We start from the raw sequence: 24,242 nt of genomic DNA on the forward strand, positions 1-24,242 counted from the left end.
ATTGTGATCATGGCTCTACAACTGTCACAAAACCTTGATTTTCATAGTTGAAGAACTTCCTACCAGAAACAGGTTCATAGCTTGCCCTTTGACAGGCCTGCCTGAAAACTGAAGAAGGCAAGCTTTGGGAGTGGACAATCACTGAGACGTTCCCCACCTTCCATATCACTCATTTTAATTGGCAGCTGCCCGTTTATCAGGCCTGCAGCTGTAAATCATTCCAAAAATATGTCATAATGGCCATGTCACTGGGCTAGTACTTCAGAGGTCTAACCTAATGCTCTGGAGAAATGGATTCAGCTCCCTCCATGGCAGCTTGTGAAGGGGAACAGAGTGGCGCAGCAGAAGTGTGCTGGGCCCATAACCCAGAAATCAGTAGATCGAAAGACGAAGGTCTGAATAGTAATGTAATCAGAAGATTGTAGGTTTGAGTCCTGCTGCAATTGTTTGTGTTCATCCTGTGGCCTAGAGGTATATGTCACTGAACTGGCAAATGACAAATGTAGAGCATTACCCTGGCGTTCCAGGTTTGGATCTCACCATGCTAGATGGTTAAATTTGAATTCTGAAATAAATCCTATGTGAAGTGAATTTGGGAAGCTTCAATTAGATCCGAGTCTATGTCGGCTGACAGGACAAATCTGTGCCTAAATTAACATTGATTGGCAGTGTCACTCAGGTAGCATACAGGAGACCTGGGATAGAAAATGGAAACAAATGTCACAGATTCAACACAAAGAGATAAAGAGTGAGCATTTTTATAGAGATTTGGGGCAGTTTTATTCAGCATCCGGGAGTACTGCAATTGACAGAATACTTTTATTCTCCAGCATAACCCTCTTTTTCAAAAGAATGTGACATTTGCAAGTTTTATTTGAGAATGAGTGAAAGACTGACCAGGAAGAAAGAATAAATATGAAACAAAATGCAGCTGTTGGTGAGTGATCAAAAAATGCTAGAGATAGAGTTAGCATCAAAAGGGAGTACAGTATAAATGAGTTAGGCAAAGAGGGGGGGAAGAGACAGTATGAGAATTATAGAGCCGAGAAAATGAAATAGAAAAGCTGAATAGTATTGCAATGGGTGATGCTATTCTTGATAACTTACTTGTCAGATATTTACTATTGAGGAACAAAACAACACGTAGAGTTTAGCTGTGCGGTTGAATTGGTACATTAGATCAATACAGCTGCAGGATATTGGCTTGATATTAACTTGGCCGCATCACTATCAACAATGCAGAAACAGCTTCCGAATAGGGTCAGTAAGTTTACGATTACTATTTTGAAACAAACATATTGCTGTGCGGTTGAATTGTCCATCCATTTCAGGCAGTCAGCTCTGCAAGATGAAAAGCAGGCTCCAATGATTTATACAGGACTCTTCTATTTCAGGCAGAATTGAGCATTTTGAGTGCACTATCTGATCATTTTTACTGACAAAGCAGATAATTTCCGCTAAAAAGCAATTTTAAAATGACGTGTTGGAACAGAAGAATTTCTCAAGGGTTATAATACATATTGACCTTTTCCTTTTGTCTTTGCAGTCCACGTGTGTACATACTGAATACTGGGAGCTTTGGAAAGTGGTGCGAGCATCTCAAACCCGAAGGTGTTGACTCTTCCGTGGAAGTGGAATTGCTGGAGAGATGCGCCATCACTAGTGCTTGACAGACTAAGGCAGGGGCTGGAGGTGAGGGAGGATGAAGGACTCTATCAACTTCTTAGTGCCTACTATTTGGCAATTCAACGCTTCAGGACAGTGACATAGTGACACCCATTCCTCCCACCTCCTGGCAATATGGACATTCTAATAATCTGTTTTTCCACCTGCAGCAAAGAATGGAAAATCATGAGTGACTGGATGAAAGGGGTCTTGGGCATGACATGGAGAGAAGGAGTGGGGTCTCGGGCATGACTTGGAGAGAAGGAGTTTTTAAGTGTGTGGGAAAATGAGACGGACAGCTCCAGCACAAGATGGCTGTTTGGGGGAATCAGGCCATGTAATATGGTCTAAATTTATTTTTTACTTATTCTTTCACAGGACGTGGGCATCGCTGGTTAGCTAGCATTTTTATTGCCCATCTATGATTGCCTTAGAGAAGATGGTGGTGAGCCTCCTTCTTGAACTGTTGCTGTCATGTGGTACATCGCAATGCAGTTAGGGAAGGAAAGCCAAGATTTTGAGTAAGTAACAGTGAAGGAACTGCAATATAATTGCAAGTTAGGATGATGTGTGGCTTGGAAGGGAACTCGCAGGTAATGGGGTTCCCGTGCATCTGCTGCCTTTTAGGTGGTGGAGGTTGAAAGTTTGGAAGGCGCTGTTGACGAGCCTTAGTGAGTTGCTGCAGTGTTTCTTCTAGATAGTACACACTGCTGCTGCCACTGTGCTTCAGTAGTGGAGAGAGTGGATGGGTATCAATCAAATGGGCTGCTTTGTCCTGGATGGTGTGAAGATTGTAGAGTGTTTTTCGAGCTGCACGCATCCAGACAATTGGAGAGTATTCCATCACACTCCTGACCTTTGCCTTGGAGATGGTGGACAGGCTTTCGGAAGATAGGAGATGAGTTATTCTCTGTAGAGTTCTTGGCCTCTGACCTGCTCTCGTCGCCACAGTATTTCTACTGATCTAGTTCAGTTTCTGGTCAATGGTAATGGATGTTGATAGTTAGTGATCCGGTGATGTAATGCCATTGAATATCAATGTGTGGAATGAATCTTTCTTGCCACTTATCAGCTCAGGTCTAAATGTTGTCCAAGTCTTGCTGCGTATGGGCATGGACTGCTTCAACATCTGAGGAGTCACAAATAGTGCAGAACATTGTGCAATTATCAACAAACATTCCTACTTTTATGTGTTGGAAAGATAGTCATTGATGAAGCAGCTTAGAATCATCGGGCCTTGGCCACTATCCTGAGGAACTCCTGCAGTGATGTCATGAGATGTTTAACATCCAACAACCACAGCAATTTTCCTTTGTGGTTGGTATTACTTCAACCAATGACGTGTTTTCCCCTTGATTCCATTGACTTCAGTTTGCCACGTCTCCTTGATGCCATACATGGTCAGATGCTGCCTTGATGTCAAGGGCAGTCACTCTCACCTCACCTCTTCAGTTCAGCTCTTTTGTAAATTCTTACGCTTAAGAAAAAAACTTTCAGAAGAAATTCTCCTTTAAAACCCTGCTATACCACACCCGATAAACCTCCTTTTCCTGAATTTTGATCATGCAGTAGGAAAAAATGCATTATTATTTTTTCCTTCTGATTCTCAACCTATTCCTTGAACGGCTGAGAAGGTGGACAAGCAACCTGCTTCAGGATATTTGTTTACTTCCAACCAAAAGTAAACGTGTATGGGATGATGGTTTATTTATGATTTATCCTCACCCAGAATAAGTCTTTTACGCCTGTATTGTGCTTTCCCTCAGAAAATCTGGCTGAGATATAACACGCCGTCTACACGAATTACAGTCAGGAATCCATGCTGCAATTCATGGTGAATTGATGTGCTACAATAAATTGTGACAAGTTTTAGAGAGGTGTATGATGTTTAGTCTCATAAAATTCCCAATGTCAGTAAGATCCAGTAGGATTGACTTGCTGTGTGCTATTTATGTCTCATTATTAATGAGTCTTCTCATTGTTTTAGAAAAATGGTCTTTTGTTCGAAATATTTTATGATGAAAAACCTTGGTATTTAATGGCATAAAAAGACCTTGTAATATACCTAGTGGCCATCATGATGCTGCTTCACCGTTGTATGCTGTTATCACTTTCGAACATGGGTAACTATGGTGAGGCGAAACACTTGGACTTGTTATTCATTGTCCACGGTTCTCTATCGCTGTAATTTGCACAATGCCTGTTGAAATTGGTACAAAGAACAGCTCTGAAATTTAAATGTATTCAAAAAAAATAGTGAAACTTTCTACAAAAGCTTTCAAACAGATTTGTGAATTTGGTTGGTATCTGCATCACAATTCCTGTTTCACACATAAATATGATAGAGCAGCCAGCTTTTAGGATTGGGTGAAACTAGAAAATGAAAAAGAGCCCTATTTACATTGGAGTTTCGAATGACTGGGTAATTTGAAAATCGCTTATTGTCACGAGTAGGCTTCAATGAAGTTACTGTGAAAAGCCCCTAGTCGCCACATTCCACACCTGTCCGAGGAGGCTGGTATGGGAATCGAACCGTGCTGCTGGCCTGCTTGGTCTGCTTTAAAGGCCAGCGATTTAGCCCAGTGAGCTAAACCAGCACCTTTATTTATCATAGGAATGAACAAACTGAGAATCCATGCGAGATTTTTGACTTTCATGTTTCTCATTCCTAAGAACAAAGATGTTGCTAGACAAGTTAAGAAAACAGGCCACCTCATTTGCCTTCTGCGATTTTGATTGTCACATGAAAAATTAATTGTTGACTCCAAACTCTATCAATCTCAACCAATTTGTCCACGACAGGCACAGATATTATGGACAGAATTTTACCAAGCTTCAGGTAACGGCTGGTAAAATAGCAGGGAACCACTTTGGGATGGCTCCTTGATGTTTTCTAGCCACTGGAGAATTTTCCCAAGGTGCACTGCAAGGTTGATTGGCTGTTTCCTTCAAGGAGATGGGTAACCAACTTGTGTTATTGAAAGCCCTATTAAGCCATTTTGCCTGTCATGAATGTGCCCTGTGGAAGTGATTTCCATGCGTCAGCCTCAGGGCCCATCGGAATCAACGTCCACAAAGGGCCTTTACGCAGGAAAGGCAGCTTCTGTGGTCTGCCAATTCCCTGGAGGGTTTCCCTTGCACTCTTGGCCCCCTAATCTTTTTAAATTTTACTGATTTTGATGCACACCAAAGTCTCCTGTAGTGGTACCTCTTCCAGTGGTGCAGCATACACTTCAGAGCTGCCATTCCCTTACTAGGATGGAAGGCCAGAGATGGCCAATTAGGCGACCACCTGCATTTAAATCATCAAGTTGGTCCCATTGCCAGACATGCTTTTTGCCTGGATGTCAGGGTCCCAAAGCCTGTGCTAAAATTGAGCCCACTGAGGAAATCCCAGAGGTGAAGAGTTTTTGAATCAAAAGTCAAAAGTTATTTTTTTCCTCTCCGTCATGCTATATACATTACCAGTTCGCTTGTCTTAAATTACTCATACATTGCTCAGATTATTCTTTTCCCAGTGCCTTACTCAACTCTAGATAAGAACTCTGTTCTCATTATATGGCTACTAGTTTACTGTAATAGAAAGTATCTTTCATTTTTAAAATCTTTTCTCACTTGTACTTAATCAGGTTTAATTCATTTGTCAGGAATAATTTCTACTGATGTAAAATTAGAATTAAATTAATGTGGTTCATTAGGGAGAAGCTTGGAATTCGCATTATATAATTTTATAAATTGGAAATTAATTTCAATAAAGGAAACTAAATTTAAAATAGTCCGCAGAACTGTTAGATTATTAACAGGAAGTATTAAAGAGTTATACAAAATAGTAAAATATACGATAGAGAAGCAAATTTTAGAACAATAATTCAAGCTAAATTACAACCTCAGTTTGAGCAAAAGCGCGACTCGGCTGTTGGATCGCGGGAGTGACCAAAATCGAGAACCGAGCCGGACTCCGATGGGTTTGTGATCTACCCGGCCCGCTCCCGTTGGCAAAATCAGGGTCCTGACGTGGCGAGAAACTAATAATCACAATTTAAGGCCAATCTCCATTGCAACATCCCCAGCAAGTGGTCATGCGGGTGCTGATTAGTACACCTTTTTAAAAACATGAAGCTGGTGGAATGGCTGCTGTGGAGACCTGAGGAGGTGAGTAGCCATCTTCGCTCCCAGGCAATGAGCTCGGGGGTACGGTGCGGGGGCGGAGGGTGGGGGGGTGAAGAAAGCCTCGGCTGGGGTGGACTGCCATTTTGGTGTGGGGGGGATTGCATGTTGATACCTCCGTGCCCGCGGGTCTGCTATGCCACCTGGATCATGTGTACCCATTATGGGGGCAACCCCTGGCCCCAGCCTGTCTGTCCCACTGGCTACCTCAACTCCCACTGCCTATGGAGGCCTCTGACCATGCGGCTCAAGGCTATTACTAACATGGAATTGGTAATCGTAGTTAAATGTGCACTTCACAGATCCCAAGTGGATTCCCTTGGGTTGGCGCGCCATGTAGCATGAGGGAGTTTTTGCACGGTGTCCCGATCAGACCGTGATGCCTGGACACTGTGCCTGAACACTGCAGGAAGCAACACCATGGATGCAGCATCCAACATCTGAACACCCACGGGCTGGCCCAACACGAGGAACATTTACGTGACCAGAGGGTGGGTGAGTGCACCGTGGTAGTCACCAGCGCCCATTCCAGGTAGCGCTACGGGCAGGTGTCTGGGGCACAAGGTCTGGAGTCCGGGACCAGGCAGACCGTGTCTGAAGTCGCTTGGCACTCTTGCAACACAAAATTATCCTTGCCACAGATGCTACACATGGTTGCAAGCAGTTCCCTTCTCAGATAAGTAGTTGTTGGTGCATGGGTGTTGTGGCCGGTGGTGCGTGAGCAGGACATATCGTATAGTAAGGAAGTTTGGGTGGCGGGGGTTGAGCTGGAGCAATGGGGGAATTGAAGGTCCCTGGAGGAAGACACCGCTGGTTGTCAGTCTCAATTCCTTCCAGATATTACATGGGATGGATGCTATATTGGACCCCACAGAAGCTACCCTCGCGGTGCTGCTCGCAGGCCAGGCAGCCAGACGCAGGAAAAGGCAGCGGGTTCCTCGGGTCTCTGTCAATGCTCTTTCCGTCGTCTTCTCCGGCCCTGCCTCACATCCTGAGGACCTGGCTGCCCATCAGGCCAGGGAGGGACCCAGAGGGCGAGGCCGGTGACGGCCCAAGGTGTACAGGCGTCGCTGGTCTTTTGAACACATGACGGACCGTGTTCTGCCGGGGGCTCCACTTCAACAAGGGGACTTGTGGACTTGGCACCACGTGGAAAAGGAGGATAGCGACTCCCATTGGCCGTCAAGGTGGGTTTCTTCTCCGCAACCCAAAGATGTGCAGGATAAGTGGATTGGCAATGCTTGTATCCACAGTATTTATATGACTGGTCCATTTCAGTTTCTCGTCCATGGTAATCCCAGGATGGGGTAATTCAGTGATAGCAATTTGATTGCATGTCAAGGGGGAGATAAGGGCGTTTAAACCAATGAAATTAATTTGGGCTGATGTCAGACATGTATTTGGATATGAAGTGGAATTAATGTGTTGAATTAATGTCTGAACAGAGCTGCAGCATCAAACATTCCGGAATCAATTAAGAAATAGGTTGATGTTGCAATGGGGATAGGAACATAGGAGTTGGAGGCTGAAAAAAGACCATCTGTTTTGGCTTCTAATATTCGAAAAGCTGCACAATAATATAGGTATATAATGTGTCCCAGAACATGACCTAAAGGAAATCTATCTCCTTCACATTTGAATGAATCAACATGGTTTATTTCCGCTATCCAAATAGGGAATGTATTCCATAAATTTACCATTCGGTCATTGATATAATGACCATACAAAGAACAAAGAGAAGTACAGCACCGGAACAGGCCCTTCTTCCCTCCAAGCCCGTGCCGACCATGCTGCCCGTCTAAACTAATATCTTCTGCACTTCCTGGGTCCGTATCCCTCTATTCCCATCCTATTCATGTATTTGTCAAGACACCCCTTAACTGTCACTATCGTCCCTGCTTCCACCACCTCCTCCGGCAGCGAGTTCCAGTCACCCACTACCCTCTGTGTTTAAAAAAAACTTGCCTCGTACATCTCCTCTAAACCTTGCCCCTCGCACCTTAAACCTATGCCCCCTAGTAATTGACCCCTCTACCATGGGGAAAAGCCTCTGAGTATCCACTCTGTCTATGCCCCTCATAATTCTGTAGACCTCTATCAGGTCGCCCCTCATCTCCGTCGTTCCAGTGAGAACAAACCGAGTTTATTCAACCGCTCCTCATAGTTAATGCCCTCCATACCAGGCAACATCCTGGTAGCATTGTGGATAGCACAATCGCTTCACAGCTCCAGGGTCCCAGGTTCGATTCCGGCTTGGGTCACTGTCTGTGCGGAGTCTGCACATCCTCCCCGTGTGTGCGTGGGTTTCCTCCGGATGCTCCGGTTTCCTCCCACAGTCCAAAGATGTGCAGGTTAGGTGGATTGGCCATGCTAAATTGCCCTTAGTGTCCAAAATTGCCCTTAGTGTTGGGTGGGGTTACTGGGATATGGGGATAGGGTGGACGTGTTGACCTTGGGTAGGATGCTCTTTCCAAGAGCCGGTGCAGACTCGATGGGCCGAATGGCCTCCTTCAGCACTAAATTCTATGTAAAAAAAAAATCTCTTCTGCACCCTCTCTAAAGCCTCCACAACCTTCTGGTAGTGTGGCGACCAGAATTGAACACTCTACTCCAAGTGTGGCCCAACTAAGGTTCTATACCATGATATTTACAGATTGAGGGAGGCTGACTGGCAGCATTGGAGGACAGGTCTGCGGTTTCAAACCAAAGCTGGGGACCATAGAGAATGATTGGGGTGATTTGGGGAAAAGAGAAGATTGTGGATGACTGTACAGATAAGGGGAATGGCGACAATTGCAGACAGGTGGAGAGGGCAGGGAAGTGGGGGATAAGATCATGAAGGACTAGACTGATTGGGAGAGGGAGAAAATTGCAGACAGGTGGAGAGGGCAGGGAAGTGGGGGATAAGATCATGAAGGACTAGACTGATTGGGAGAGGGAGAAAATTGCAGGCGGGTGGAGAGGGCAGGGAAGTGGGGGATAAGATCATGAAGGACTAGACTGATTGAGAGAGGGAGAAAATTGCAGACATTTAGAGAGATAGTGGAGAAAGCAGCAGACTGCGGAGAGATCAGGGAGAGGATAAGGGATCATTGAAGGATGGGAAAATATAGCCAAAAGAGCGAGGGTCGAGGTGGGCAGAACATAGAAAATAGGAGCAGAAGTAGGTCATTCGGCCCTGTTCTGCTATTCATTATGATCATGGCTGATAATCCAACTCGGTAATCTGATTGCGCTTTCCCCATACCCTTTGATACCTTTAGCCCCAAGAGCTATCTCGAACTCCTTGAAAATATACTTGTGTTTTCACTCAACTCCTTTCTGTGATAACAAATTCCACAGGCTCACCACTTTCTGGGTGAAATTTCTCCTCATCTCAGCCTTAAATGGCTTACCTGTATCCTTAGACCATGACCCCTGGTTCTGAATAACCCCGCCATCGGGATCATTCTTCCTGCATCTACCCTGTCTAGTCCTGTTAGAATTTTAGAGCTTTCTACAAGATCCTCCCTCATTCTTATAAACTCCAGCGAATATACCCCTAACCGACTCCTCTCCTCATACGTCAGTCCCACCATCCCAGGACTCAGTCTGATAAACCTTTGCTGCTCTTCCTCAATAGCAAGAACATTCTTCACCAGATTAGGAGACCAAAACTGCACACAATATTCAGGTGCAATCTCACCAAGGCCCTGTATAATTGCAGCAAGACGCCCCTGATCCTAAAATGGAATCCTTTCCCAATGAAGGCCAGCATACCATTTGCTTTCTTTATCACCTGCTGCACCTTCATACTTATTTGCAGCGACTGGTGTAGGAGGACATCTAGATCTCATTGCATTTCTGGGGGCTGGTTTAGCTCACAGGGCTAATCGCTGGCTTTTAAAGCAGGCCAGCAGCACGGTTCGATTCCTGTACCAGCCTCCCCGGACAGGCACAGGAATGTGGCGACTAGGGGCTTTTCACAGTAACTTCATTGAAGCCTACTCGTGACAATGAGCGATTTTCATTTTTTATTTTCATTTCATATTCCCCCTCTCTAACTATTGCCTTCCTCTTTTTGCAACTAAAGTGGATAACCTCACATTTATCCACAATATACTGCATCTGTCATGCATTTGTCCACTCACTCAACTTGCCAAAATTTCACTAAAACGTCTCTGCATCCTCCTCACAGCTCACCCACCCAACCAGCTTTGTGCCTTTCTGCAAATTTGGAGATATGACATTTAGTTCCCTCACCTAAATCATTAGTAAATATTGTGAACAACTAGGATCCCAGCACCGATCCCTGCGGTACCCACTAGTCACTGCCTGCCATTTGAAAAAAAAAATGTTTATTCCTATTCTTTGTTTTCTGTCTGCCAACCATTTTCTATCCATCTCAATACATTACTCCCAATCCCATGCACTTTAATTTTACACACTAATCTCTTGTGGGACTTTGTCAAAAGTCTTCTGAATGTCAAAATAAATCACACCCACTGGTTCCCCCTCATCAACTCTAAGTTACATCCTCAAAGAATTCCCCAATAGATCTGTTTTGTATGATTTCCCTTTTGTAAATCCATGCTGATTCTCTGTTTTCAAGTTCTCTGCTATTAAATCTTTTACAATGGACTCTTTCATTTTCCCCACTACATCAGGATGACTGGGCTGTAATTCCCTGTGTTTTCTCCACCTCCCTTTTTAAATAGTTGGGTTACATTAGCTTACCTCCAATTTGTTGCAGAGTCTCTAGAATCTTGGAAGATGACCACCCATTATTTCTAGGATCCCTTCCTTAAGTACTCTGGGATATGGATGATCATCCCTGAGGATTTATTGGCATTCAATCTCTTCAATTTCCTCAACAGGATTTTCCTACTAAGACTGATATCGTGTTGTTCCTCATTCTCACTAAACCATGTTCCCAACATTTCTGGTACATTATTTGTGTCCTCCTCTGTGAAGGCAGAACCAAAAGATGTATTTAGTTGGTCAGCCCTTTCTTCATTCCACATTATAAATTCCCCTGTTCTGACTGTTTCTGTTTTAACAAATTTCTATCTCTTCATATACTTATAGAACCTTTTGCAGTCAGTTTTTATGATCCTCACAAACTTACACTCATACTCTTTTCCCCTTCCCAATTAATTCTTGGACCTCCTTTGTTGAATTCAAAACTGCTCCCAATCCGCAGGTCTTCTGTTTCTTCTGGTCAATTTGTATGCCTAACCCCCCCCCCCCCCCCCCCCCCCCCCGCCCTCTCCATATCCCTTTAGCCTCAAGAGCGATATCTAATTCCTTCTACAGTACACAATATTTTAGCCTCAAATACTTTTTGCGGTAGTGAATTCCACAGATTCACTACTCTCTGGATGAAGAAATTTCTCCTCATCTCAGTCCTAAAAGGTTTACCCCTTATCCTCAAACTATGACCCCTAGTTCTGGACTCCCCCCCCCCCCCCCCCCCCACCATCGGGAACATTATTTCTGAATCTACCCTGTCTAATCCTGTTAGAAATTTCTAAGTTTCGATGAGATCCCCTCTCACTCTTCTGAACTCCAATGAATATAATTCCAACCAACTTAGTCTCTCCTCATATGGCAGTCCCGCCATCCCAGGAATCAACCTGGTAAGCCTTCTCTGCAGTCCCTCCATAGCAAGAGCATCCTTCCTCAGATAAATGCACCAAAACTGTGCACAATACTCAAGGTGTGGCCTCGCCAATGTCCCATACATATTCCTATAGTCACATCCTCTCGTGATGAAGAGCAAAATATAATTTGTCTTCTTTACTGCCTGCTGTACCCGCGCGCTTCCTTTCAGTGACTGATGCCTGAAGACACCAAGGTCTCGCTGGGTATCTGCACCCATTCAAATAATCTGCCTTCCTATTTTTGCTACCAAAGCAGATAATCTCACATTTATCCACATCATACTTCATTTGCCATGCATGTGGCCACTCAGTCAGCCTGTCCAAATCCCGCTGTAGCATCTCTGCATTCTCCTCGCAGCTCACCCTCCCACCCAACTTTGTATCACCTGCAAATTTATGCCACGGTTTGTAAGCCATGGTTTGGCCACCTTTCCTGTTTTATTTTTGCTCCGGACAGGAATGAATGATTGTTGCAGTTCAGCCATGCACTCATTGAATGTTTGCCATTGCCTATCCACCATCATCCCCAATCCATCATAGCCAACCTGCGCCTCACACCATTGTAGTTTCCTTTATTTTGATTCAGAATCAACTACGTCACTGTCCATCTTTATGAAGACTTCTATTATGTTATAGTGCCTCATCCCCAAGAGATTTTGCACAATTAGCCAGCCAATTATCCCTTTCAAATGACTTAAAACCAATTCTAGAGCCTGTTCTCTCATTGGTTCCTCAAGGCATTGCTCAAGAAAACCATCCCATATTCACTCCAGTAATTCCTCTTTGGTATTGTCAGTAATTTAATTTGCTCAATCTATATGCAGATAAACGTCACCCATAATTACAGGTGTTCCTCTATCACATGCATCATTAATTTCTTGTTTAATGCCATCCCCAGCATCACCATTGATGGTGATTTGGGAGTCTATATATTACTCCATTAACATATTTTTGTCCCTTGGAGTTTCTCAGCTTGACCCATACAGATTCCACATCATTGGAATTAATATTCTTCCTCCCTATTGAGTTAATTTCCTCTTTAACCAGCAATACCACCCCACTGTCTTTTCCTTTCTGGCGGTCCTTCCTAAATACTGATTAACTCTGGATATTCAATTTGCATCCCTAATCACCCTGCAGCCATGCCTCCATAATCCCGACTACACTGTACTCGTTTACACCTATTTGCACGATTCATTCATCCACTTTATTGCAAATACTCTGTGCATTAAGGCATTAAGCCTTAAGACTTGTCTTTCTAACATTCCTTGTTCAGTTCCCATTATTTTTCACTGTGATCCTGTTTGATTCTGGCCCTTAATTTCTCTGCCTATTACTTTTCTTATTTCCCTTTCTGCCTTTTGTTCTTGTCTGTGTTTCCCCCTCTTCTGAGTCCTTGCATAGGCCCCCAATCCCCTGTCATTTTAGTTTAAACCCTCTACATCCACTATAGCAAATACTTCCCCAAGGACATCAGTCCCTGTCCTGCCCAAGTGTAACCCATCTGGTTGCATTAATCGCCCAGAACCAGCTCCAATGTCCCAGGGATCTGAAACCCTCTCTTTCACACCATCTCTACAGCCACATATTCATCCAAAATATCCTGCTATTTCTGCTCTGACTATCGTTGAGGTGCTGCTATTCAACTTACTTAATAATTCCCTTTATTCTGCTTTTGGGATCTCATCCCTTTTTGACCCATGTCATTTAACAATGTGTACAATGATCACTGACTGTTGAGCCAGGGAGGTGGGATGGAACTTTTTGGAAATGGGAGGAGAAGGGGATTAAGACACTAAAAGATTTGTTTCTTAGGGGTCGGTTTGCAGGACTGAAGGAGCTGGAAGCGAAGTATGGGCTGGAGCAGAGAGAAATGTTTAGATACATGCAGGTTGGAGATTTTGCCAGAAAGGAGATACAGGGTTTCCCGGTGCAGTCGGCCTCCACATTGCTGGAGGAGGTGCTGACGACAGGGGGACTGGAGAAGGGGGTAGTGTCAGTGGTTTACGGGGCTATTTTGGAAAAGGAGAAGGCACCACTGGAAGGGATCAAAGAAAGGTGGGAGGAAGAGTTGGGAGACGATATGGAGAAGAGGTTTTGGTGTGAGGTGCTCCAGAGAGTGAATGCCTCCACCTCGTGCGTGAGGTTGAGGCTGATACAGCTGAAGGTGGTATACAGAGCACAACTCACGAGGGCGAGGATGAGCCGATTTTTTGAAGGAGTAGAAGATGTGTGTGAACATAACGGAGGACGGCCCACTCATCACGTTCATATGTTTTGGTCCTGTCCAAAGCTAGAGGATTACTCGAAGGAGGCTTTTAGGGTAATTTCTAAAGTTGTGCACAAGAAACTGGACCCGGGCCCTCGGGAGACCATACTCTGGGTGTTGGACCAACCGGGAGGATGGAATCGTTGTTATTGATATGGGGATTGACATATTTGGTACTGATCGTTGTTTGTTGGTGGGTGTAAATTTGGGAGAAAATGTCAAAAAGGAGAATAAAGAAATATTTTTAAAAAACGATCACTGGCTGTTCACCCTCCTCTAGAATGTCCTGTAGCCGCTCTGAGACATTCTTTACCGGAGCTCCAGGGAGGCCACATACCATCCTGGAGTCTCATTTATGGCCATAGAAACACCTATCTATTCCCATTTAATTGCCATCCTATAACTATTGCGCTCCTCCAGTTGCAGCAGAGCCAACCATGGTGTAATGAAATTGGATGTTGTTGCTTTCCCCTGAGAGGCCCCCCAAAGCAGTATATCTGTTTTGCAGCGGAATGGCCACAGGAGATCCTGCACTGCCTGCATAGTCCTCTTGCTCTGCCTGGTGGCCACACATTGCATTCCTGTCTGTGGAGTCTGAGCCTGCGGTGTTCCCACCTCTCTGTATGTGCTGGCTATGGTAATCTCCCCCTTGCGGATTCTCCACTGTGTCCCCAGCCTTGCCACTCCAGCTCTGAATCCAAGGCTTCCAGGCACTATAGCACACATGCTGGCCCTGGGCACTGGACATGTTTCTGGCTTCCAACATACAGCAGGATGAGCACATCATGACTTTGTGCTCCTTTGCCATGACTTACCCCTTTCGGACGATATTTAAAGTCAAATAACATCAATTACTCGAGGGCCCTTCTTCCCTCGTCCTCATTTTGACAGAATATAGCCCTTGCAAACTATAGACCACAAAAGCACGAGCATACGAACTATAAGTGATAAAAGTAGTAAATACTTGCCCAACTGTACTTGCTGAACTGTAATCACCCAATCAGCTGCTTCCCCCGAGCCCATGTCACATTTGAATCCTGATGTCAAATCAGGAGCTCCAAACTCGAAGCTAGCACTCCACTCTCACTCTTTCTCATGTTCCTTTATGCTCCCAGCTCCACTCTAAGTCTCGCTCTTTTATCCTCCCTGCTCTGATCTCAGTCTCGCTTTTCGCAAGCTCTTTTATCTCCCTGGCTCCGTTGGGTTTCCTGTGATGTCACTCTTTGTTTTTTTTCCATTAAGAACTGACTACAGCATACTATTCCCAGACTGCCTCACTGTGATTCTGACTGCAGCACACCATTCCCAGACTGCCTCACTGTGATTCTGACTGCAGCACACCATTCCCAGACTGCCTCACTGTGATTCTGACTGCAGCACACCATTCCCAGACTGCCTCACTGTGATTCTGACTGCAGCACACCATTCCCAGACTGCCTCACTGTGATTCTGACTGCAGCACACCATTCCCAGACTGCCTCACTGTGATTCTGACTGCAGCACCCCATTCCCAGACTGCCTCGCTGTGATTCTGACTGCAGCACACCATTCCCAGACTGCCTCACTGTGATTCTGACTGCAGCACACCATTCCCAGACTGCCTCACTGTGATTCTGACTGCAGCACCCCATTCCCAGACTACCTCGCTGTGATTCTGACTGCAGCACACCATTCCCAGACTGCCTCGCTGTAATTCTGACTGCAGCACAGTTCCCAGACTGCCTCACTGTGATTCTGACTGCAGCACACCATTCCCAGACTGCCTCACTGTGATTCTGACTGCAGCACACTGTTCCCAGACTGCCTCACTGTGATTCTGACTGCAGCACACTGTTCCCAGACTGCCTCACTACAATGCTGACTGCAGCACACCATTCCCAGACTGCCTCACTGTGATTCTGACTGCAGCACACTGTTCCCAGACTGCCTCATTGCAATGCTGACTGCAGCACACCATTCCCAGACTGCCTCACTGTGATTCTGACTGCAGCACACCATTCCCAGACTGCCTCATTGCAATGCTGACTGCAGCACACCATTCCCAGACTACCTCACTGTGATTCTGACTGCAGCACACCATTCCCAGACTGCCTCACTGTGATTCTGACTGCAGCACACCATTCCCAGACTACCTCACTGCAGTGCTGACTGCAGGATACTGTTTCCAGACTGCCTCACTGCGATTCTGACTGCAGCACACTGTTCCCAGACTGCCTCATTGCAATGCTCACTGCAGCACACCATTCCCAGACTACCTCACTGTGATTCTGACTGCAGCACACTGTTCCCAGACTGCCTCACTGTGATTCTGACTGCAGCACGCCATTCCCAGACTGCCTCACTGTGATTCTGACTGCCGCACACCATTCCCAGACTGCCTCACTGTGATTCTGACTGCAGCACACTGTTCCCAGACTGCCTCACTGTGATTCTGACTGCAGCACACCATTCCCAGACTGCCTCACTGTGATTCTGACTGCAGCACACCATTCCCAGACTGCCTCACTGTGGTTCTGACTGCAGCACACCATTCCCAGACTGCCTCACTGTGATTCTGACTGCAGCACACCATTCCCAGACTGCCTCACTGTGATTCTGACTGCAGCACACTGTTCCCAGACTACCTCACTGCAGTGCTGACTGCAGGATACTGTTCCCAGACTGCCTCACTGCCATGCTGACAGCAGGATACTGTTCCCAGACTGCCTCACTGCCATGCTGATAGCAGGATACTGTTCCCAGACTGCCTCACTGCCATGCTGATAGCAGGATACTGTTCCCAGACTGCCTCACTGCCATGTTGACAGCAGGATACTGTTCCCAGACTGCTTCACTGCCATGTTGACAGCAGGATACTGTTCCCAGACTGCCTCACTGCTATGCTGACAGCAGGATACTGTTCCCAGACTGCCTCACTGTGATGCTGACTGCAGCACACCATTCCCAGACTGCCTCACTGTGGTTCTGACTGCAGCACACTGTTCCCAGACTGCCTTACTGCCATGCTGACAGCAGGATATTGTTCCCCGACTGCCTCACTGCCATGCTGACAGTTGGACACTCTAGGACCAGGCTAGTTGCCTCAATTAAATCCGAATTGACTGGTTTGGGGTCAGGTTTGAATTTAGTTTACATTTTCTCCTTCCCAACATACATAAATCAACTCATTTTAGGAGTTTCTTGAAGATTATTTGACGATTTACAGCCCTTAAAGCATGTGACCTCCGGTTCACTCGTTCTGTCCCTTCTCAATCTTTTTCCAGTGAGAACATGTCCAATTGACATAATTGTTCCTCATGATCTAATCCCTCCATCCTTCTATTATTCTGGTTATTCTCTTCAGTATTCTCTCAGTTGTTGTAATTTCCATTTTTTTTCAACTGTGATATCTGGAACTGCACACATTCATCTACATGCAGTCTCACCAATGATTGATAAAGTACTGTGGCAGAATTACATCACTAGTTCAGCTCAATATTGACCTTTTAATACATCCCAATATTTGATTTTCTTTACTCAATGCCACCGAACATTGTTTTGATTGCTTCAATTTATTGTCAATCAGGACCACAGATCTCTTTCATTTTCCATACACTTCATAACTTGTGTGTTTTCTGAATTACTGAGCTGGAATAAATTGAATTGCATTATTTATATTTATCTTGTGATCTTCTGAATGCGCCACAGTTCAATGAGTACAATGAATATTGGAAACTGCATTTTCATACTTGAGAGAATTCGTTCCAATCAATAGTTAAAATTTATATAGTACAACAATACAAAGAACATTTTGGGCCTTGAAAACATGAGTTTTAACTATCTGCCTGAGATCCCCAACCTTTGATTTAAATTGATTTGGATGCCGTCATTTTCAAACGCATGTCGAGGCTGTGAAGAGTCTTGCATAGGCTGGTAGAGACTAGAAAAAAGTACAAAAGGATCTCAAAATAGATTTGCAGCCTTAGCAAACTCAAGTCAAATTTATGTTCTGACACAGGCACAAAATATGACTTCAGACTTCTTTACTGCGGCAAAGATCTCTCAAAGGACAGTTATCTATCTGATCCATCCCCCCCTGTATTTAGGGCCACAGGGTTCAATAAATTCCGACAGTGCTTCTTGGCATTTTATGAATGTTTTTAAAACAGTAATTCAAATCACTCAGCAAGCTGTCTACTCAAAGGCATCTCGGAGAATTATGTTGAATTGCACGATGCAACATTTTGAGTGATATATCAAGGACAGACTCTGGTATAGATGTGGAGCACTTCATGAATAGGTTGTGTAGATCCCATGTTTTGCAAACTTTATAGAAACATTATCAACCCTGAAAAATAATCTAGTGGCACTTTCATATCTTTCAAAGGAATTGTGGGAGGAAACCGAAGCCCTTGGAGGAACCCCAGACACCTTGGAGGAAACCCACGCAGACACGGGGAGAACGTGGAGGAAACCCACGCAGACACGGGGAGAAAGTGCAGAGTCCACACAGATAGTGACCCAAGCGGGAATTGTACCTGCGACCCTGGTGCTATGAAGCAACAGTGCTAACCACTATGCTACCATGCCGCCCGATGGGCAGTGGTACCAAGATTCTGTTGAATTTAATGGGAAGCCTCATTACAATTTTCTTCTTTCATTTATTGTCCAGCAACCAGCCAAGACCATTGACAAAAGGCCACAACTGAGGACTCCATTGACACTCCCCAACAACTGGGAGCTGGCGGGGAGTATGAGATGAATCTTGGCGAGGAGACAGGGAGGGATAAGTAGCAATCCAGAGGGAGGGAACAAGATATTTAGGCTTGTTGGGGATAGATGAGGGGTTTCGGGGTCAGAGATTGGGACTGGAGGGGTGGGGAGGCTAAGGTCATCAATCACAAGAAAGTAGCAAGTTAACCAGCGATCAGCAAAGGGGAAGACTTAGGTCTCCTTGAGAGACTTAGAGAGTGCCATTGCCCCTCCTGGCAAACAAAGAATGCCGTAAAAGCCATTGCCTCTTGAAGAGACATCTTCCACCTCCTGTTTATTGTCAGGTTTTCTGAGCCCTGTGAAATCTAACTGGAAATTGTAAAATTGAAATCAAGCACTGAAATGAAAAGGAAAGAATTGGATAAAAAATAAACTGACAGGGATTTAACAGCATGGAGGACTGGGAAATGCAGATTGTCCCAGTAAAAGGTTGAAAAGATACTTTGTTAGGCAAAATGGAGACCAGCAATCTAGGGATCAAGATCATAATCATTGCTGTTGTACAGAAAATAAAGCAGCAGAAGTCTGTTTATATCAGATCCCATCAGTTCTACCCTAATCTAGAAGAAGTGTTCCCAAAAGAAAGTTCAGTTCCTGTGTGGTAATTATTTTCTGGATTCGGCTCACAGTATTAAAACATATGGAATGTTGTTTTGGGGAATATGGGGCGGGATTCTCCGACCCCCCCGTTGGGTCGGAGAATCGCTGTGGTGCGGCCCCCCCCCCCCCCCCCCAGCGATTCTCCGGCCCGCAATGGGCCGAAGTCCCGCTGCTGTAATGCCTGTCCCGTCAGCGTGAATCAAACCACCTCCCTTACTGGCGGGACTGGCGCGGGCAGGCTCCGGGGTCCTGGGGGTGCGCGGGGCGATCTGGCCCTGGGGGGTGCCCCCATGGTGGCCTGGCCCACGATTGGGGCCCACCGATCCGCGGACGGGCCTGTGCCGTGGGGGCACTCTTTTCCCACCGCGTCGGCCATAGCTTCCGCGATGGCCGACGCGGAAGTGACACCCCACCGCGCATGCGCGAGGTTGACGTCAGCAGCCGCTGACTTCCGCCGACCGGTGAAGTCCCTTTGGCCCCGGCTGGTATGGCGCCAAAGGCCTTCCATACCAGCCGGCGGGACGGCAACCACTCCAGCGCGGGCCTAGCCCCTCAAGGTGAGGGCTTTGCCCCTAAAGGTGCAGAGAAATCAGCACCTTTGGGGCGGCCCAACGCCGGAGTGGTTCCCGCCACTCCATACCGCCAGGAACCCCCGCCCCGCTGGGTAAGGGAGAATCCCAACCCTGTAGTCTCAAAGTTTAAGAAAGTAGATACATATGGATTGGGGGTAATTATAAGCATGATGTCTCGGTAATGATTATTGTAGTTATTTGCAACTGTTCTTCTTTACTGGTGCCTTTCTTATGTGTTTTAAAGTTTAATAAATATTACATTATTTGAATAATTTACAACAAGACTAACCCCTTTCTTCACCAGGTTTCATCACAAAAATGGATACTTTTTTACTGGCATTCCAAGTTTCCCTTCTGGGATTTGGATGCAATCGCATTGAACGGGGTTCATAGAAAGCATCCATTTGTATTTTGATAAATTTAAATGTATAAAACATAATACTGTTGTTAAGCACCTAGGCAGTGTCTTTCAGTGTCTCCACTGTGTAATTTATAATTCACGGTGTTAATATAAACGCTTGTAATATAAAAGAAGATAGGAAGAGTTTTTTTCAATATATAAAAGGTATGGGAGAGGCAAAAAATAGACATTGGACCACTGGAAAACATGGCTGGAGAAGTAATAATAGGAAACAAAGAAATGGCAGACAAACGGAATAGTTACTTTGTATCAGTCTTCATAGTGGAAGACACCAGTGGATGCCAGAGCTCCATGAGAATCAGGGGCAGATGTGAGTGCAGTGGCCATCACTAAGGAGAAGGTTCTGGGGAAACTGAAAGGTCTGAAGTTGGATAAGTCACCTGACCGGATGGACTACACCCCAGGGTTCTAAAAGAGATAGCTGAGGAGATTGTGGAGGCATTGGTGATGATCTTTCAGGAATCACTGGAGGCAGAAATCATCCCAGTGAACTGGAAAGTGGATAACGTGACATCACTGTTTAAGAAGGGAGGGAGGCAGAAGATGGCAAATTATAGGCTGGTTAGCCTGCCTTTGGTCATTGGAAAATTTTAGAGTCCGTTATTGAAGATGAGATCACAGAGTACTTGGAACTTCATGATAAAATAGGACTGAATCAGCAGAGCTTTGTCAAATCTGTTGGAGTTCTTTGAGGAGGTAACAAAGAAGTCAGACAAATGAGAACCAGTGGACGTGATTTATTTAGATTTCCAGAAGGCCTTTGCCAAGGTGATTGTTAAATAAATTATGAGCCCATGGTGTTAAGGGTAAGATCCTGGCATGGATAGGGGATTGGCTGACTGGCAGAAGGCAGAGAGTGGGGTTAAAAGGTTATTTTTCAGGGTGGCAGCCGGTGACTAGCGGTGGGCCTTAGGAGTCTGTGCTGGGAACCACAACTTTCACAATATACATTAATGATTTGGAAGAAGGAACTGAAGGCACTTGCTAAGTTTGCAGATGATACAATGATCTGGAGAGGGCAGGTAGTATTAAGGAAGCAAGAAGGCTGCAGAAGGATTTGGACAGGCTAGGAGAGTGGGCAATGAAGTGGCAGATGAAATACAATATGGAAAAGTGTGAGGTTATACGTTTTGCAAGGAGGAACCTAGACATAGACTGTTTTCTAAATGGGGAAATACTTAGGAAATCAGAAGCACAAAGGGACTTGGGAGTCCTTGTTCACGATTCTCTTCAGGTTAACATGCAGCTTCAGTCAGCAGTTAGAAAGGCAAATGCAATGTTAGCATTCATGTTAAGAAGGCTAGAATACAAGATGGGATGTACATCTGATGTTGTATAAGGCTCTGGTCAGACCCTATTTGGAGTATTGTGAGCAGTTTTGTGCCCCGTTTCTAAGGAAAGATGTGCTGACCTTGGAAAGGGTCCAGAGAAAGTTCACAAGAACGATCTCTGGAATGAAGAGCTTGTATGACGAACTGTTGACGACTCTGGGTCTGTATTCATGGAGTTTAGAAGGATGAGGGGGATCTTTTTGAAACTTACAAGATACTGCAAGGCCTGGATAGAGTGGCCATGGAGAGGATGTTTCCACATGTCGGAAAAACTAGAACCAGAGGACAGAATCTCAGACTAAAGAGACGACCCTTTCAAACAGAGATGAGGTGGAATTTCTTCAGCCAGAGGGTGGTGAATCTGTGGCACTCTTTGCCACAGGAGGCTGTGGAGGCCAAATCACTGAGTGTATTTAAGACAGAGAAAGAAGTTCTTGATTAATAAGGGGATCAGGGGTTATGGGGAGCAGGCAGGATAATGGGGATGAGAAAAATATCAGCCATGATTGAATGGTGGAGCAGACTCGATGGGCTGAGTGACCTAATTCTGCTTCTATGTCTTATGGTCTTAATATTAAGTCCCAAAATAAAAGCCGTTTTAAAATCAAAATGTACTTAATTTATTTTCCATTTCCTTTTTGACGGCTGTTACACTGGCTGCAATTTAACTCCTCAGACCTTCAGCACAGTGAATCTAGCATTACTTACAGGTTTGTTTCTCACTATTTCCATTGCATAGACAAGCTGAGAGATGTCTCATGCACAATTTGTTATGCATGTGGTATTATTTACTATGGACTGATACTATTTAGGTATATCACCATTAGATAATATGGATCAGATTACAGGGTTTGCATAATGAGCAATATCTGTGAGAAGATTAAAATACAATGGGTGCTAAAAGAGAGGTTGTCTATCCTCAGAGGAGACCCTCCAGAGAAGTGGTTAGAAGGCTTCAGGGGCTGGTGCCTGTGTCAGTCAATACCATCAGTCTGGCTCTGAGAACCTAGATGCAATGTCACAAGAAATTTAATGACCTCACACAAACAGGGTGCGATTATCCGCTCCCACGCCGGGTGGGAGAATCGCGGGAGGGCCGCTCTGGCACCCCCCGCGATTCTCCCACCCCCCCCCCAAAATGGCATGTCGCGTTTTAATCACGGGTCGCGCGATTTTCCGGCCCGCCGTTCCAGACCTGTTCACGCCGGCAGCAACCACACCTGGTCGCTGCCGGCGTGAACAACGCGCCAAAGGTGAGTATGGGGCTTGTGGGGGCGGAGAGGGGAGTGACCACCACGACCATGCTCGGGAGGGGACTGGTCCACAATTGGTGCTCACCGATCGTCAGGCCGGCGTCTCCAAGAGACGCACTCTTTCCCCTCCGCCGCCCCGCAAGATCAAGCCACCACGTCTTGCGGGGCAGCGGAGGGAAAGAAGGCAACCTGCGCATGCGCGGCTGACGTCATTAGGTGTCGCTGGCCGCGTCATTCCCGGCGGCCGAGATTTACGGAATGCCGCTCCTAGCCCCCCCCCGGGGGGGGGGGGGAGAATAGGGGGCGAGGAGCGTCTCCGTGAAACACTCTGGGTTTCACGACGGCGTCGGGCGTTGCGGAGAATTCTGCCCACAGTCTAGGCCAGTGAATGCATACTTTCGTTTCATATTATTACCAATCCCTGATGGCCTCAAACACTGCTCCATTCATCACATGCTTTCATTTGCCTACCAACAATCTCAACTATGACTCTAACTTTACATTCAAAGCCTCACCCCAACCTCACACACTTAGCACTGCTGCAAGCCACACACTCACACCTCACAGATTTCATACATTGCTAGCTATGCAACTGTGGAAGGCACATCACCAAAGCATATTGCATCACTCTCACTGATACACTTCCCTCTCCTTTGCAGGACAAGATGGTCCACAATAGATGGCAGCAACAGCAAAGAAGCAGGTGGCAGGCTGACCTCGTTCTGCAGTGAGTTTTAATGTCCTTATTGAGAAACAGAATGGCTTTGTCTGTTGCCACAACTTTTTTGGAGAGAGGATTTATTCTTGAGTAATTTGTAACAATTAACCAAGTTTAGTTTAATCAATTTGTGAAAGAGTTAAAAACGGGGGCTAAGAATACAGACATATTAGAGGTGAGAGCACAGCATTTAGAACTAGAAGAAAAGCCTGTCACAGGTGTAACACAGATTGAGTTTGGTAGAATTCAGTGCTGATGAAGTAGCTCAAACTTGGAAAAAGCAAAAGAGCTGCAAAAGCTGGAACTTGAAAAAGATGAAAATGAAAGAGAAACTGCAGAGAAAGAAGTTAGAAAGGAAAGAGGGCACTTACACTGAGAAAGAAATCAGACAGCATGAACTAGCTAAAGAAAAGTTCACATTATGAGGCGAGAGTTTACTCCGAATTTGATATAACAAAGAATCCAGTCTTCCTGCCTCAATTGACTGAAGAAAGAGTTGAGAAATATTTTATCTTGTTCAAAAAGGTGGCAACAAAGCTAAAGTGAGCATAGGACACATCCGATCCTGGCGCGTCTGATGGGCAGTGGGCAGTGCAGGGTGGCACCATGCCATCTGTGATATTGGAAGTCTGCCGCTCTAGAGGATGGACACAAAAGGGGAACCAGGTCACAAGGCGAGATACACAGCAGGCCGGCTCTACTGGTGCAGCACGTAGGATAGCATTAATGGCCAGGGCACAGTTATTGTCCATAGCACTGTCACAAACAAACATCTGCTCACTGACATTCCGAACTGTCTCAGCCATTTGTGTGCAGGGTGTGAGGAATGGGTTGGGCTGGGTGAAGAGGGTT

General features: G+C 45.6%; 1 long non-coding RNA gene across 3 annotated transcripts in view; it reads left to right on the forward strand.

Moving 5' to 3' along the window:
• LOC119970546 overlaps positions 1-24,242 on the forward strand; it is a 92,872-nt gene that overhangs the window by 7,610 nt on the left and 61,020 nt on the right. For 2 of the 3 annotated variants that reach the window (XR_005461644.1, XR_005461643.1), the window contains one exon: positions 1,547-2,037. This is a non-coding gene — a long non-coding RNA (uncharacterized LOC119970546). Of the gene's footprint in view, positions 1-1,546; positions 2,038-24,242 lie in introns of those variants that run through there. The other variant, XR_005461645.1, reaches the window with a different exon arrangement.

The sequence above is a fragment of the Scyliorhinus canicula genome, chromosome 8, assembly GCF_902713615.1.
Source record: "Scyliorhinus canicula chromosome 8, sScyCan1.1, whole genome shotgun sequence".
In the NCBI taxonomy this organism is placed as follows: domain Eukaryota; kingdom Metazoa; phylum Chordata; class Chondrichthyes; order Carcharhiniformes; family Scyliorhinidae; genus Scyliorhinus; species Scyliorhinus canicula.